Raw genomic sequence first — 17,852 nt, 5'->3', positions numbered from 1 at the left:
GAGGGGGGCATTTCATTTGGAGCAGATGAGAATTCTTTCTGTCTCCCCCGCAATCATCATCACTTCACTCAAGCATGCTTTGAAATGGTGAATCGATCGCTTCTCGGCCTTTTGGCTAAGATCAAGTGTAGTGTAGATTGAGCCTTTTGGCTCAGATCTGGTATGTCTCTCTTGTGGGGACCATGAATTGGATTCAATTCGAATTGGTTTTTGGAGCAGGCGAGGAGCTGGATTAGGGGTTCGCCCCTGACCCACACTCTGAGCCCTGGCTTGGTAACTCAGAAAAAGTTTTATTTAAAAAAGAAATGGTGACTCAAAGATCGGTTGAGCTCATCGCAGCCCAGTGACAGTGACGTAACATGAGGTAATTATGTGATTTAACAAGGTAAATTTAAGGCGGGCTAGGGTTGGCTCAATCCCTTCGGGCCTTGTCTCGTATCTGGAGATGCGCTCGGATTTTACTTCAGGTCTTCACTTAAAATCAATTGTTTGGCTCGATTCCAAAGAAAGTTGTTGTGTTTGCCTTTTTTTTAATTGCATTAAGACATCGCCCAGAAGATACTGTAGCCTGTTGCCAAGGAAGACATACAAGAATTATACTTGGCAACAATACTCTGGTATCTGGGAATTTCGAAATTAAATTTGTGCTTCAAGTAGATGCAGATCTCTAATGTCCCTTCCCTTACCTGAGGGAGGGGAGGGGTAGGGGTTAAGGAAAATTGTAATGCCTTTAATACCACCCCGAGCTAATCTCAAGTCAGCACACCCACAGCTCACCTGCCAAATAAACAACAGGATGGAACATCAACTCATGAAAATATATAGCACCAGTGGGAACAGGAAAATGCCTCAAGTGAAAATCATATTCGCTGCTCTCACCATCTCTCTCTCTCTCTCGTAGGTTAACTTTCTGATTGCTTTTTCAATGTCTTTGAGCAGAATCAGAACTGGGAAAGAACACTGAAGAGAAATATATACATATAAAATATGTTTACACATATATGTATGACTAAATATGTATATATGTGTGAGTATGAAATGAAAATGAAATGAAATGAAAATCGCTTATTGTCACAAGTAGGCTTCAAATGAAGTTACTGTGAAAAGCCCCTAGTCGCCACATTCCGGCGCCTGTTCGGGGATGCTGTTACTCTAGATGCATGTGCGATTATGCATATATATGTGTCGTGTTTACGTATAGTATTACGGAAATATATACATATAGGACTTAAATATATACATATAGGACTTAAAGACACAGTTTGAAGGGCTCCTTAGTGTGTTTTTAAAAAATAAATTTAGAGTACCCAATTTTCTTTTCCAGTTAAGGGGTAATTTAGCGTGGCCAATCCACCTAACCTGCACATCTTTGGGTTGTTGGGGTGAAATCCACGCAGACACGGGAGAATGTGCAAACTCCACGCGGACAGTGACCCAGAGCCGGGATCGAACCCAGGTCCTCAGCGCCATAGGCAGCAGTGCTAACCATTACGCCACCGTGCCTCCTTCATGTGTTAACCAAAACAACCACTCCACTGCCTCAGACTGTATGACCAGGACATCAGGAACAAAAGTTGGGTTTGGAGACAAGGAGCAACCTTTTGGAAACCACACTCATTTTGGGAGTGGTAAAGTGGGGTGAATGTTACGAAAACCGGATGCAGCATTGATGAACTAGGAGTAGTCAGTGCGTTTTCCTTAAAAGCCATTCCCCTTCCAATCGGAAGACCCGTCAGCTCCTGACTCAGGGCGTCCAGCCACTGCGCATTTCCCATCCAGTCGCTCGCCCTGGCGACCGTAAGCCGGGACCGTGAAAGTCGGCACGCTCCTCGACCGCAAGGTGAACTGCAGCCTCAATCCCGGGTACTTGGCCAGCTGCGCTGCACTTCATTGAGTGTTGATTCGAAATGGGAACCTGATTCTGTCCTTTCCCCAGCGCAAGCGCGCACAGACCAATTGAAATACCTTTCATAAACTCTGGACTTTCCAAAGGGCTTTGCTGCCAATGAAATGCACCCAACGTGCTGTTCCAGCTGCAATGCAAGAAACCCGGCAGGTAACCTGTGCAGAGGAAGATCCCACAAACAGCAGCAACAAGTTACATTCATATAGCACCTTTAATGAAATGAAAGAGCTCAGGACCCTCAGAACACGAAGTAAGACACTGCACCACATAAGGAGATATTAGATCAGATGATCAATAGCTTGGCCAAATAGATATGGATTTAAGTAGAGTCTTAAAGGAGGGGAGTGAGATAAAGAGATGAGGGGCGAGATTCTCCGAGCCCCCGCCGGGTCGCAGAATCGCCGGGGGCTGGCGTGAATCCCGCCCCCGCTGGTTGCCAAAGTCTCCAGCACCAGAGATTGGGCGGGGGCGGGAATCGCGCCGCGCCGGTTGGCGGGCCCCCCCGCTCGATTCTCCGGCCCGGATGGGCCGAAGTCCCGCCGCTAAAATGCCTGTCCCGCCGGCGGGACAAGGCGGCGCGGGCGGGCTCCGGGGTCCTGGGGGGGGTGGGGGCGGGGGGCGATCTGGCCCCGGGGGATGCCCCCACGGTGGCCTGGCCCGCGATCGGGGCCCACCGATCCGCGGGCGGGCCTGTGCCGTGGGGGCACTCTTTCCCTTCCGCCTCCGCCACGGTCTCCACCATGGCGGAGGCGGAAGAGACTCCCTCCACTGCGCATGCGTGGGAAGCTGTCAGCGACCGCTAATGCTCCCGCGCATGCGCCGCCCGGAGATGTCATTTCCGCTCCAGCTGGCGGGGCACCAAAGGCCTTTTCCGCCAGCTGGCGGGGCGGAAATTCGTCCAGCGCCGACCTAGCCCCTCAATGTTGGGCCTCGGCCCCCAAAGATGCGGAGCATTCCGCACCTTTGGGGCGGCGCGATGCCCGTCTGATTTGCGCCATTTTGGGCGCCTGTCGGCGTACATCGAGCCGTTTCTGGCGAATTTCGCCCCAGAACATTGACCTTACTGTGATAGTGGCCAACTAATCTGTTGTAGTGTTTTGCTTCAGGGATAAATATTGGCCAGGATACTGGGGAAACCTCTCCTGCGTTTCTTCATCGAAATATCCTGAGGTTGTTTATATCCACCTGAGAGGACACACAGAGCCTCAATTTAATATTGCATCCGAAATTCAGCACCATCAGTACCACACGGGAGCATCGCCCTGCATTTTGTGCTCAGGTCGATGGAGTGGAACTTGAACCCACAGTCCTCCTGGCGGTGGGGCAAGAGTGCCACCCACGAAGCCATGCTTCTTAATGCCGCCTGAGATGAGGTGAAGTGACTCACTGGCCAGGGACCATTCTGACCCAGCAGTCCACAGGACACCCTCACTAAACCACCAGGAAGGGACTCTGGGCGGGATTCTCTCCTCCCCCAGCCATGTGTTTCCCGGCGGCACTCCGTTTACTGGCGATGGGATTCTCTCCTCCCTGCAATGGGATTTCCCATTGAAGCCATCCCATACTGCTGGGAAAGCCGCGGGTGGAGGGGTGCGCTGCCCATGGGAAAAGAGTATCCCGGTGAACGGACGGAGAGTTCCAGACTCGGTCTCTCCTATGAGAGGAAACACCCTCCCCGGTAACCACCCCGTGAAGTCTCAGCGTCCGATACGCTTCAATAGGATCCACCTCTCATTCTTCTAAACTGTGAGGAGTACAGGCCCAACCCTTGAAGTCTCTCTTCATATGATAGGCCCCTCGTTCAACACTTCCGCAGACCAACGCCACCTGGGGGACAGAACTGAAGTGTTTTCCCACAAAGCTCTGACCACAGCTTTTTGTACCATCTCCAATGCTCGTAAGAGCTGAATTATGAGGCCAGACTCAACAGGTGAAACCTGTATTACCTCGAGTATCGAGCGCTAGGGGGTGATCGGAGTGGCGGGATTAAGCTGATTTAAGGATCTGATGCTTGTGGGGGATGGAGGAGGAGTGGGCTGTCCAGAACAAAGGGACATAATCTTAAAATCAGAGTGAAGCTTCTCTCGAATTATGTCAGGAAGCACTTAAGAGTGGAAATCTGAAACCTTCTTCCTCCCCCCAAAAAACCTTTTAGACTTGGGATCAGATGCCAAAGCGGAGCTCTATTGATTTTTAACAGGTACGGTGAAGGAATAAAGAATCAAGATGGAGGTTGACGGAGCTGAGGTACAGATCAGCCATGATACCAGTGAACCTTGGAGGGCTGAATGGTCGCCTTCTGTTGCTGTGATACAGGCTGCAAATTACTGCCTGGAGGATGTGAGGGATGTACATACAATACAGACATGTACAGGCACCCAGCCAGTCTGGGTCAAATTCCAGTTCATCAGAGGGAGACATTCACATTCACTCAAGTTGCAGCTCATTCTCATGCTTAACAGAGTTAACGGCACCAAACTTCAGATTTACTTGATTTGCATTCTCGGTGGGGAATTATTCCACGCAGAGTACATGCCGCATTTGTTCACCCAGGGCCACGGTTTGGTTTCTTACGACGGGATAACGCTCAGCTCGATGACGGAGGACAAAAAGCTCTCCTCAGCCAGTCACGCTCTCTTCCAGGCATCTGTGAAGGTTGCCAACTGTGGTTAGGCCCCTGGAGATTCCAGCCTGCGATGTTACAACCAGCCCAACCAGTCCTACCGACCCCATCCTCAATATTGTTTTGGAACCGAGAAACTAAAGTGTTGAAAGACATATGAAAGAAAACACTTTTTTTTAAAAACAACCCTTTGATTGTCTTTCCCCAGGTATGCCCTATCAGAGAAGCGATTACATCTGTGTAGATGGAAACAATCCCTTCGTCCACACAACGAACTCCGACTTAACAGGTGTGGTGCTGCAATGCGCAGGGGCACTGGATAGGTTGGAGGGTCTTTGCAGGCTTGATGGGCTGAATGGCCTACTTCTGTAGGGATTCTATGGATTCTACATCGTGAGCTACAAGTCTAACACGTCCACAGTGAACGCCTGCAGTTTTGGTATCAGGCCATCGCTCCCTCACACACTGGTCTCTGGTTTGAGATCAGGATCAGTGTGGTTCTGCTCTGGGTATATGGTATGTTCTCACGGGTTGCCAACCCTCCAGGGTTGCCCCAGAGTCTCCAGGAATAAGGCGATTAGAACGATAGTCGGGAGCCATCCAATCAGGGTGGTTTACTGGCTGGTCGCGGATAGGGGGGGAGTGGGCGACGGGTGATGGGTTTGAAGACCATGTGATGAAATCTCCAGGAAAAGATCCAACCAGAGTTGGCAACAAGAGAAGTAAGCATAGAGTGAATATGAAAATGAGCGTGGAGCACATGGGAAGGAATAAAGCTATTGCAACCTGATCGCTAACGATCGACAGCGGAGCCTCAGCAACTGAACTATTAAAGATAGTAATTCCATTATCCCCACTAATGCTGAACAGTTTAAATCCTGCCATTGTGATACAGGTTTGGAGAAAGTTGCCTACACACGTTGCGAACAATGGTTTCCATTATTTTAAAAACCAGAAAACAAGTAGAAATATTCCAAATCAGCTCCTGAATGAAGTGTGTGCAATTAAGGCTCCACTTAACACGAGGGCACAGAGGCCTTCCCTGCATTGCACAGTGCTACCTGCCACTGCACAGTAATTGGCAGCAAAACTGCTCGCATCGATTTGGAAAGGATCGATTGTTTTTCCACCCAGTGACACAAGCTTCAAATGGATTTCGAGGCCCTGAAATCAATTCCGCCTTCCCCTCCCCTCCAAACACGTAGCCAGCAACAAATTTACTCGGTTGCGAAACTTTCTGCCCCTAGCAGTGACATCTGAAGGCAGATGAACTGAAGTTCCGGCTCCTAACTCCTGCCACAGTCGTGTTTGCAGCCAGGAACGGCCCCGGTTTGCAATGTCTTGACGTCAGCGCGAATACCCAGGGGAAAATGGTTGGGGCAATAATTCTTTGAAAAACTTTCTTTGAAAGCTTTAATTTTGTTAATTCTTCCACAGGATGTGGGTGTCATTTATTGCCCATCGCTAGCTGCCCTTGAGAAAGTGGTAGTGAGCTGCCTTCTTGTTTCATCATTGAAATGAATGCTAAGTAGTGTCTGGGCATTTCAAGGAGCCCCATGTACCATGAACGGTTTGAAATCAGGTTGCGTTTACACTCCGAGTGACACCAACCAGCAACATCTCTCCAGGCCGCGTGCGCCAATGTTGACTGCAAGACGTAAGTGCCAATGTCACTGACTCCCTGGAGAATTCAACCCTTGGAGGCCCTTTCATTGCCTTGTGATCTTTGTCAATCCAAATGCTAGGACAAGAGCTAAAAGGAAAGATGTGCGTTTATATCACACATTTCGTGAGCGCCGGACATTCCAAAATGTTTAACAGCCAGTGAAATACTTTTTGAAGCTTGGTCACTGTTGTAACGTAGGAAACACAGCAGCTAATTAGCGCACAGCAAGCTCCCACAAACAACAATGTGATAACCATAGAATCATAAAATCACTACGGTGCAGAAGGAGCCCATTCAGCCCATCGAAGCTGCACAGGCCCTCTGAAAGAGCACCCTAGCTAGGAACACTCCCCCACCTAACCCCGTAACTCCACCTAACCTTTGGACACCAAGGGGCAATTTATCACGGCCAATCCACCTAACCGGCGCTGGACTGGACTAAGAGTCATTTTAATTAGAAAGAATGTTAGTTTTGGTAGTTCTCAATGAGAGTTGTTGTTTAACCAAACAAGGTTCACAAAGAATTCCAAATTCATTTCTGTGTCTTCTTACCATTGAATCCCTCCAGTGCAGAAGGAGGCCATTCGGCCCATCGAGTCTGCACCGACCCTCTGAAAGAGCACCTTACCCAAGCCCATTCCCCCTGTAACCCCACCTAACATGCATATTTTTGGACACTAAGGGCAATTTAGCACAGCCAATCCACCTAACCTGCACATCTTTGGACTGTGGGAGGAAACCGGAGCACACGGGGAGAACGTGCAGACTCCACACAGACAGTGACCCAAGCCAGGGATCAAACCTGGGATCCTGGAGCTGTGAAGCGACTGTGCTAACCACTGTGCTGCCCAATGAGCATAGTTGGCAAAGCCAGCATTCATTGTCCTTCTCTCCTCGAGAAAGTATTAGTGAGCAGGTCTGGCTGAGACAGTGATTGTAACCACACGGAATGGATGCTCATTCTTGCGATGGTCATTCTGTGTCAGCTTCTGCTTTGCAACATGCAGCCAGGGGCAGCAGGGCGGCACAGTGGTTAGCACCGCTGCCTCACGGCGCCAAGGACCCGGGTTCAATCCCGGCCCTGGGTCACTGTCTGTGTGGAGTTTGCACATTCTCCCCGTGTCTGTGTGGGCCTCACCCCCACAACCCAAAACGATGCGCAGGATAGGTTGATTGGCCACGCTAAATTGTCCCTTAATTGGAAAAAAAGAATTGGGTAGTCTATGTTTTTAAAAATACATGGAAGCAATCAAGTGCGCTCAAGGTTGCCCCCGGGACCTTTGAGGGTATTTTATATTTTGCCTGGCTCCCAGCGAGCTCTAATGGAAAAGTAGACACAGGGCCGGCCAAAGAAGGTACCTCTTGACTCGGGGGGAGGGGAGGGGCGTGTTGCTGTCTTGCTCTGCATAAAATGGTTGCCACACTTGCCCAACAGGACAACACTAACTGCACTCCCAAGCTAATTCGTCAAACGTGAAGCTCTTTGTGGAATGATTCTTCAGGCGAACCCCCAAGACTTTCCTTCGAGCTCTGTGCTTTATTGATAGCTGAAACTGAGCAAATACCGAAACACAGGGCAGCTCCTTCAGCGGATAACCCCAGATCACATTCCTCCGTCACAGTGCTGATAAGAAGATCGGTAACTTTTAACGATCGACGCTTTCCTCCGCTCTGGCGCCACCCGCCACCAGCAGTAAATTCCACAACAGGCTGCTGACTGCTGTCCGCATTGGAGTCAAGGGTGACCCATGACCCCATTATCTGTACTGTCCGCACACAATACTATATTTAGTATTCAACATGACAACTCCTGGTTAATAACGTTAAGTCAATAATCACAATAATCACATCATCTGTCTGGCTTTGGGGACTAAGTTGTCGAGATGCAGACTTCATTACTGAGTGCACCAGTCATCCATCACAGGCCTGAAACTCCGTAAATAAGTGTGCATTTCTTATCCCTAATACCGCTACTCTGTGCAAAAAGTCTCTGGCGAGCTTGACAGTTATTTTGACACAGATCTTAATATTTTACACTGCATGATGATAGTTTGGCACACTAGTCTAGTTTTTGCACTTAAATTTATGATGCATCATTCAAAACTATTAATAGTTCCCATGCCCTGTCAAAAGATGACAGCAGGAAAGCCAATTCTTTTGGTAAATTCACAGGTGCTTGTCAACGCAGGAAATGTGTGATAAAATCTTGAGGCCTAACTGCAGAGACGGGATCTAGCCCCAGAAGGAAGGTGCCCTCTTGCCCGTCCAGCTGCCAGCCCATTTACCCTGTTCTCGCCACCCCTGCCATGCTCTCGACAGCAGCAACCTACATCCTTCGCATACCTGAGTATAAAAATTGGCAAGTCATGTTGCAGCTGTATAGAACCTTAGTTAGGCCACACTTGGGGTGTAGTGTTCAATTCTGGTCGCCACACTACCAGAAGGATGTGGAGGCTTTAGAGAGGGTGCAGAAGAGATTTACCAGGATGTTGCCTGGTATGGAGGGCATTAGATATGAGGAGAGGTTGAATAAACTTGGTTTGTTGTCGCTGGAACGAAGGAGGTTGAGGGGCGACCTGATAGAGGTGTGCAAAATTATGAGGGGCATAGACAGAGTGGATAGTCAGAGGCTTTTTCCCAGGGTAGAGGGGTCAATTACCTGGGGACATAGGTTTAAGGTGCGAGGGGCAAGGTTTAGAAGAGATGTACGAGGTAAGTTTTTTACACAGAGGGTAGTGGGTGCCTGGAACTCGCTGCCGGAGGAGGTGGTGGAATCAGGGACGATAGTGACGTTTAAGGGGCATCTTGACAAATACATGAATAGGATGGAAATAGAGGGATACAGATCCCGGAAGTGTAGAAGATTTTAGTTTAGACAGGCAGCATGATCGGCGCAGGCTTGGAGGGCCGAAGGGCCTGTTCCTGTGCGGTACTTTTCTTTGTTCTTGTGTCCAATGAATGTACCATGAGGCCTTGCAGCTTGTAAATAGTTTGGGGGCAAACTAAATATTGACTGTCTCCAAGTCATTCATACAGTGCGGGAAACCTCAACAAAACAAGGTGGAGAGTTTTAGGGAGGGAATTTCAGAGTGGAGGCCCAGGCAGTGCTGTTTTCAATGGTGGAACAATGAAAATCGGGATGTGTAAGGGCCTGGACTTGGAATTGGAGTTTTAAGCTGTGGCCTTTCAGAGATACAGTTGGCAGCACTGCAAGTCTGCACTATCACACAGGAAAGCCCTACAGCCAGCGCTGAATTGCAATCAGAGTATTAAGTCGGTGATTTCTTTTGACTTCAGTGTCACAGAGAGAAGGCTTTGAATTTTCTATCAAAAAAAAGAATATAATCTACTCTGTTCTCCAGCATGTACTCAATTACATCGACAATATACACTTGGGCACAAGACCAGAAAGGTCACGTCCCAAACCTCTGGTTTCCTGTATCCTCATTCACTTCAAGTCCCATTTATCCATTACCCCCCTGTGCTCACTGACTTACATTATGCTCTTGTTCCTGCACCGCCTCAGATTTAAAATCACCAACTTTGTGCTTTCAAATCCCTCCATAGCCTCCCTCCCTACCCGCCCCCACTATCTCTCTCTCTCTCTTCTTCTGCCTCCACAACGCTCTCTGTGCGCCTCCGATTCTGGGAGTTTGGCGGGACACAGATTGGTAGCTTCATTTGCTACAGCATGACAGTGGCCACATTGCAAAAGCATTTCAAATTGGCTGCTAAAATGTGTCACCTTGTGAAAGGCACTGGATAAATGCTCACTTCGTTCAATGAGCATCAATAAACCCCGGGCACTACCTGTACGATGGGGTCCGAAGGAGTCACTGAGTAACACAGTTTAAGAAGATTTGTCGGGGCATCTATGTCAGGTTAACGTTTGTGGCGTTTCCAAGGATTTCAGTCTCCTGAGCGAAGGACTGAGTTGGGGTGGGGCTGGGTTGGGGGGAATGGCCAGATTCTCCACTCCTGATCACTGCACCCCCCCCCCCCCCCCCCCCGGTCCTCGCACACCACTGGCTGGCAAGTGCCATGTCTGAAGATAGTATTGATCTCAATGCCCTCGCAGTTGAATAGCCACCCGAAACTCACCACTGAATCTCAAACATTTTTTTTTCTTTTTATAAATTTAGAGCACCCAATTATTTTTTTCCCCCAATTAAGGGGCAATTTAGCGTGGCCAGTCCACCTACCCTGCACATCTTTGGGTTGTGGGGGAGAGACCCACGCAGACACGGGGAGAATGTGCAAACTCCACACAGACAGTGAGCCAGGGCCGGGATCGCACCCGGGCCCTCGGCGCCGTGAGGCAGCAGTGCTAACCACTGCGCCACCGTGCTGTCCTGCTGAATCTCAAACATGACACGTGGTCACTGTGCCCTGGTGGGACCATGACCCAAGCCAATGAGGGGAGCTGGGGTAAAACTGGAAAACGAAAGAAAAATAAACACAGGAGCTCTCCTAAAAGAGAAACCTTAAGCTGCCCCTCTGCGTATCACAAAAATGCAACTGGTTGTTTTTTTTACTGCACAGTGGTTAGCACAGTTGCTTCACAGCTCCAGGATCCCACTGTCTGTGCGGAGTCTGCACGCTCTCCCCGCGTCTGTGTGGGTTTCCTCCGGGTGCTCCGGTTTCCTCCCACAGTCCAAAGATGTGCAGGTTAGGTAGATTGGCCGTGATAAATTGTCCTTAGTGTCCAAAGAAGGTTAGGTGAGGTTACTGGGTTACGGGGATGGGATAGGCTTAAGTGGGGTGCTCTTTCCGAGGGCCGGTGCAGACTCAATGGGCCAAAGAGCCTCCTTCTGCACGGTAAATTCTATGATGAAATGTTACAGGCAAAGCTAAGATCTGGTTTTAAAATATAAAATTCCCCGTCCGTTTTCCAACCAGTTGACACCTTCCTGACTCGGCTAATTAATGAGGTTGGTTCTAATGTGTCCCGACAGATCTCATTCAGTAGCTGGCGTGCAAGCTAGGGTCTGTAGTCAGCAGCCTATTCCCTATGTACTGCAGTGTGATCAGTCTCCCGGGACTGATGGTAATCTGAATCACACATTAATGAGCTAACTGGCAAATCCCCAAAGGGACAAGTATTAACCCATCAGACTGCTGATCCACCAGGGTCGCCTCTCCTTCTTCTCCGCTGCCAGAGCTGCCCCAGTACCAGCTTGCTCCTGGGCATGGTTTGGAGCAATAGGTAACCATTCCTGGAACTGAAGTTCCCCTGCTTTACACACAGCTAGTTGTGAGTAAACACGAGTCAGAGTATTTACACAGGAGCCTACAGAGGGCCTCCTGTTAATATGAGTGAATGAATACTTAATTTGATTGCATGATATGCAAAACTGCTGTTTTTAATGGAGCTGCTGACCCAATTAAAATCAACAGATTAATGCCTCTTGTTAAAATAACAAAGGCAGGGGAATTTTACAGTAATGTGTTCAACACACATTGGCTAATGCCAGCAGCAGTCATTTCAGAGCTGTTATTCGCAGGGATTGTAAATTCTAATGTAGATGACGAGTCCCGTACAGGCAGGGAAGAACATCAGGGGCGGGAATGCTGGGAACGGTGGCACAGCGGTTAGCACTGTTGCCTCACAGCTCCAGGGACCCGGGTTCAATTCCGGCCTCGGGTGACTGCCCTGTGCGGAGTCTGCACGTTCTCCCCGTGTCTGCGTGGGTTTCCTCCGGGTGCTCCGGTTTCCTCCCACAGTCCAAAGATGTGCAGGTTAGATGGATTGGCCATGTTAAAGTGCCCCTTAGTGACCAAAAGGTTCGGTGGGGTTGCTGGGTAACGGGGATAGGGTGGAGGTGTGGGCTTAGATAGGGTGCTCTTTCCATGGGCCGGTGCAGACTCGATGGGCCGAATGGCCTCCTTCTGCACTGTAGGTATTCTATGAAAACTCATCCAGAGAGAATCTGCAGACCCTTCCTCCACCACAGGAACAACTTTAGTTGGTATTACGGCAGATAAGCCCTCTTCAGTCTGGTTAAAAGAGACCCCCGGGGTGGTTTTAATTGAAGGGGTTCCCGGCAGCTGGTGATGTTACTGGTTCCAGTTGAACTACAGCGTGGTGAAATATGGCGGACGCATGCTTGCGTTGAGCAAGCGCTTGGTACTGTTGCTGGAAAGCACCAACGCACGCATAACATATTTCCCTGGATGCAAGGCAGAGAGAAGGGGCGGTTTGGGGAGGGAGTTCGAGAGTTGGGGCTGAGGCAGTCGAGGGCACAGTCGCCCACAGTGGAGCGATGGCAATCGGAGAAGTCAGAGGAGGGCAGAGATGTGGGAGGGTTGAAGGGGATTTCAGAGACAGGGAGGGTTGAGAAAACGGAGGGATTTGGTCTGAAAATAAGACTGTAGCCTGAGAATTGGTTTCCATGTTGCCCCCTGCAACAATACAAATGGGGTGTAGCTGGGCAAACCCCCATCCAGAAACCAGACGGGAGCTTTTCTCCCAGGTCCATGCCAGTGGTGAAACTGTTGGAATCATAAATTGCGCACGGATAGAACCGCATTCAGATAGCGCCTGTCACAATCTCACACTGGCCCAAAGCACTACACCACCAATGAAATACTCTTGAAGTGTAATTACTGTTGTAATGTACATCAATGTCCCGATGGCTTCCCAGAATACATCAGGTGAGTAACACTGCGGCCCAGAACCCAGCCACATTTCCACCATCACCTGCCTGAATGAAAAATTAACACGGCCACAAACTCATTCATACCCAGACCCGTTCCCCCGCCACCAACCCAACCAAGTGATTCGAGCAGTGGAGCCGCTCTCAGTGCGCTATCCCCCAAGGGATAACGCATTGAAACCTAAACTACCTTTTGTGTTCTGATTCGACGGGATCGCTCTGTGAACCTGCGGCACTCTCTTTCATTTGTGCTGGGTTCTGATTCGGTTGCACATTCAGATCCTTCGTTTTGCAGGAGCAATTACACCCAGCCCTCCGGGTGCCTCACTGAGTCACTGAGCTACACCCAACAAGGCGCCTGGGCCAGCCGCTCGGAGAGTGAAGTTGGCAGCAGTCTGATTTGTCAGACAGAGTCGTGGGTTCAAGTCTTACATTCTAGAGGATTGAATATACAACCTCGGCTGGTCCTCGCAGTGTATTGAGAGAGTACTGGGCTGTTGGATGTTTCACACAATCTCTACAGTGCAGAAATTCAATTAATAATCTTTATTGTCACAAGTAGGCTGAGACACTGCAGTGAGGTTACTGGGAAAAGCCCCTAGTGGCCACATTCCGGCGCCTGTTCGGGTACACTGAGGGAGGATTCAGAATGTCCCATTCACCTAACAAGCACGTCTTTCGGGACTTGTGGGAGGAAACCGGAGCTCCCGGAGGAAACCCACGCAGACACGGGGAGAACGTGCAGACTCCGCACAGACAGTGACCCAAGCCGGAATCGAACCCGGGTCCCTGGCGCTGTGAGGCAGCAGTGCCACCCTGTCTTTATTATGTACTGGCTTTATTATGAAACATGAAACCTCGCCCAGGTAGACAAAAAGGCTCCATTGGCACTACTCAAAGAGGAGCAGGGAGCTCTCCCCTTGTCCCGACTAAAATCTATCCCTCACCCAACATTGAACAAGAAAATGATCTGCTCGTTAGTCTCATTGGGACCTTTGTTGTGGGCATATTGGTTACTGCGTAAGAAACTGGAGCGGGACCCGACCTCCTGTTTGGTCCTTCATTCAATAAGATCACGGCTAATCTTTCAGCTCAACTCCACTCTTTCGGCCTGTCCACTGATTCCCTCAGTGTCCGAAAATCTGTCTCAGTCTTGGATATACTCAGGAACTGAGCACCCACAGCTCCCTGGAGTAGAGGTTTCCAAAGAGTAACAAGCCTCTGAATGAAGTACAGAGACTACACTACAAGAATATATCTTTGGCTGTAAAGCAATCTGGGACATCCTGAGGTGGTGAAAGGTGTGAAACAAGCAATATCGAGACAAAAGACCATTATTTACAAGACAATAGGGCGACGTTCCTTCAGCCGGTGTGATGTGATCCACCGGCTGAGGCGACATGTTTTCCCAAGCACGCCACAGGGTGGGAAATATTCAACAGGAAAATCCCGCCACGTGAGACAGACGGACAACTGGAGGTTTTGGGGGGGGGGGGGGATCGTGACCTTGCGGGTCAAGCTGCACATCCTGTATTGCAGATGTGTGAGGTGCTGCGCCAATCAAGCTTTTCAATGCGGTTATTAATGAAACAATAATGGGAACAGGGAGGCAGGAAGGTGCAAACCGGGTGACATCTCGCTGAACAGGAATTAGTCCACAATGAAGGAGGCAGGTCTGCATCCTGCACCAACAAGTGTAACTACACCATCAGCATCCTGTCAAGAGCTCAGTGAGAGAGCTGGTGCGCTGAGGTTTATAGTTATCGTTTTCTGTAGCGTTTGTTACAACTGAGTGGCTTGCTCCGTCATTTCAGAAGGTAGATAAGACTCAACCACATCGCTGAGGGTCTGGAGTCACATGTAGGCCAGACCGGGTAAGGACAGCAGATTTCCTTCCCTCAAGGACATTGGTGAACTAGATGGGGCTTTTCAAGATCGCCATTACTGAGGCTAGCTCTCAATTCCAGAATTTTAAAATAATAATTAATTGCATTGAACAGAATAACGCAGTGTGCGCGACATGGTATAGCCCTCACCCTTACGGGTGCTGCACTGTCGGAGATGCACCTTTTGGATGAGGCGTTAGGCTGAGGCCCCATTTGCTCGCTCGTGCCATTATTCAATGAGCAGAGAAGTTCTCTCCAGTGTCTTGGCCAATATTTATCACTTAACCAACATCACCAAAGAAGATTACTTGGTCATGATTGCAAAGCTCTTTGTGGGAGAATGCTGTGCACAAATATAACAGTGACAACACTTCAAAGAGTCCTTCATGAATGGCAAACTGTTTTGCGACGACTGGTGGTCATTTAAAAACATTTTCAAAATAAATTTAGAGTACCCAATTCATTTTTTCCAATTAAGGGCCAATTTAGAATGGCCAATCCACCTAGCCTGCACATCTTTGGGTTGTGGGGACGAAACCCACACAGACACAGGAAGAATGTGCAAACTCCACATGGACAGTGACCCAGAGCTGGGATCGAACCTGGGACCTCGGCGCCGTGAGGCAGCAGGGCTAACCACTGCGCCACCGTGCTGCCCTCTCGAGTGGTGGTCATGAAGGGTGCTATATAAATGCAAGTCCTTCATCCATTTTATATGCACAACTCATACCTATGGGTTGAATAGTTTGGATGGAGGGTTCTTGTCCCCTACCGACTCCCGACTGTCCCACACACAATTTACTCTCCATTAAGGATTGATCGGCTGCAGGCAGGATTCCCACCCATCATTTGGGAAGAGATCCCACTCGGAGAGCTGCCGGCCAATCTCGAGTCCCTGTAGCAACAACGCTGCTGGCGGAAGAGGGAATTCAAGAAGATGTTGGAAACTACGCCCGGGAACCAGAGGTCCAGGTAGGTTCAAGGGGTCTCCGGGCGGGGAGGATTGGTTAGGTCTGGGGGGGGTGGGGGGGATGCACGGGGGAGGATTGGGATCTCAGGGGAAAGGCTGGGGAAGGGGGTTGGAGGTCCAGAGGACACCCTGCCGCCCAAGATGTAACTCAGTTGCATTTTGGGATTCCCACACCGAGGTTCAATCTTCCCACCAGCCTAATAACTGGGGCTGGGCAGGAAACGATACTTCAGTGGCCATCATGTGGCCATTTAAGGGCCTCAATTGGGGCAAGGGCGGTCTTCCCGTCTGAGGCCTTGCCTGAATCATAAAACCATAGAATCTCTCCAGTGCAGAAGGAGGCCCATCGAGACTGCACCAACCCTTGGAAAGAGCACCCTACCTAGGTCCACGTCCCGGCCCCATCCCCATAACCCAGAAACCCCCACCTAACCTTTTGGACAGTAAGGGGCAATTTAGCAAGGCCAATCCATCTAACCTGCACATCTTTGGGCTGTGGGAGGAAACCGGAGCACCCGGAGGAAACCCACGCACACACGGGGAGAACGTGCAGACTCCGCACAGACAGTCACCCGAGGCCGGAATTGAACCAAGATCTCTGGAGCTGCGAGGCAGTGGTGCTAGCCACTGTGCCACCGCCCCTGTTCCAGAGTAAAATCGTTGTGTGGTCAGGAACCCGGAGGTAATCCCACCCTTCCATTTCATGGGGCAATGTAAAACTTTGGTCGATCTTTAGTTGCTAATGGGCGTAGGGAAACTTTCAGCCTGCCTGTGTGAGTAAACCACCTTGAGGTGCCTAACTGGGGTGTGGTTTCCCTATTAAGGATGAGTAAAGTCAGGGTTACGTGGGAATGAAAACTATGAATCGGAAGAGGTTCACTACACACGGGGCAGGGGGGCTGCAAACAATCTGACAGCCACAAAAAGCGGGGCGCCCTCCACTGGAGCTGAGCTTGCAAAGTCAAAACCACAAGTGGAACTGTTGTGAAGCTCTCGCGTGTTCTGAGGACCATTCGAGTGAGATTCTGCTGTGTGCCTCCCTGGCAACTTGGAAACGCTGTATTATTAATGAACCTGCTCTGACTCAGCACTCCTGCCAATCATGTGTCGCCATTGCTGTGATGTTTCCTCCGGCTGCCACAGCACAGTGACAAAGTATCGTCAACACTGCCGCTTTACAGGTAACAAATTTAGAAATCTTGGGATTTCAATGAACAAGGGGATCCTCATTATCAAACGACAGAGATAGCTTCTGATGCTCTGAAACTGCAATTCATCCCTGTCATTCTGTTACAACATCATTGCGCTGAACACCTTTCAAAAACATAATTATCTAAAAAATGATTGTAAGGTTAGTAATATAACTACCTGAAAGGCATCAGACTCAATCAAAATACACCTCGGTGTCAAACATGAAAAGCATGCACATTATTTAGCAAGAAAACACTGTGTTTGCAATAGCTTGTAGTTAATACATAGGATTCTTTTCCAATTTGAAGCTACCAGCCTATAATTCATTTCTATCATTTCACCTCCGCTGTGACACACAATTATGAAGGAGCCGGCTTTCTGCTGACATAGTAGCAATCACAAACTGTTCTCAGTGATCATTAACTCAAAGCCCGTGGTGACATGGAGGGTGTGTTTATACCACAGTGCTGTGAAATGGTTTCCACTGACGTAGCACAGCGTACAGCTAGGGCCGCCATCTAGGCCTGGGCTTACAAAAAGGACAAGCAGGTACATCCACAGTGCTGTTAGAGAGGACGTTCCAGGATTCTGACCCAGCGACAGTGAAGGAACGGCTGATACATTTCTAAGTCAGGATGTGGTGTGGCTTGGGGGGAAATTTGCAGGTGGTGGTGTTCCCAGGTGTATGTGCTTTCCTTTGTTCTTCTAGATGGTAGCACGATAGCATAGTGGTTAGCACAGTTGCTTTACAGCTCCAGGGTCCCAGGATCGATTCCCGGCTGGGTCACTGTCTGTGCGGAGTTTGCACGTTCTCCCCGTGTCTGCGTGGGTTTCCTCTGGGTGCTCTGGTTTCCTCCCACAGTCCAAAGATGTGCGGGTGAGGTGGATTGGCCGTGCTAAATTGCCCTTAGTGTCCAAAAAATATTAAGTGGAGGTTACTGGGTTACGGGGCTA

At 49.6% G+C, this 17,852-nt stretch overlaps 1 protein-coding gene and 1 non-coding gene across 4 annotated transcripts in view; one reads left to right on the top strand and one right to left on the bottom strand.

The window, feature by feature from the left end:
• The window catches only part of unc5b (unc-5 netrin receptor B), a 244,655-nt gene that overhangs the window by 151,175 nt on the left and 75,628 nt on the right, over positions 1–17,852 (bottom strand). The window lies entirely within an intron of this gene.
• On the top strand, positions 96–290 carry LOC140403713 (U2 spliceosomal RNA). Its single transcript, XR_011938395.1, has one exon. It is a non-coding gene; the product is annotated as a U2 spliceosomal RNA (small nuclear RNA).

This window comes from Scyliorhinus torazame, chromosome 28 (genome assembly GCF_047496885.1).
Source record: "Scyliorhinus torazame isolate Kashiwa2021f chromosome 28, sScyTor2.1, whole genome shotgun sequence".
Lineage (NCBI taxonomy): Eukaryota > Metazoa > Chordata > Chondrichthyes > Carcharhiniformes > Scyliorhinidae > Scyliorhinus > Scyliorhinus torazame.
This window is presented reverse-complemented; position numbering and strand designations above follow the sequence as displayed.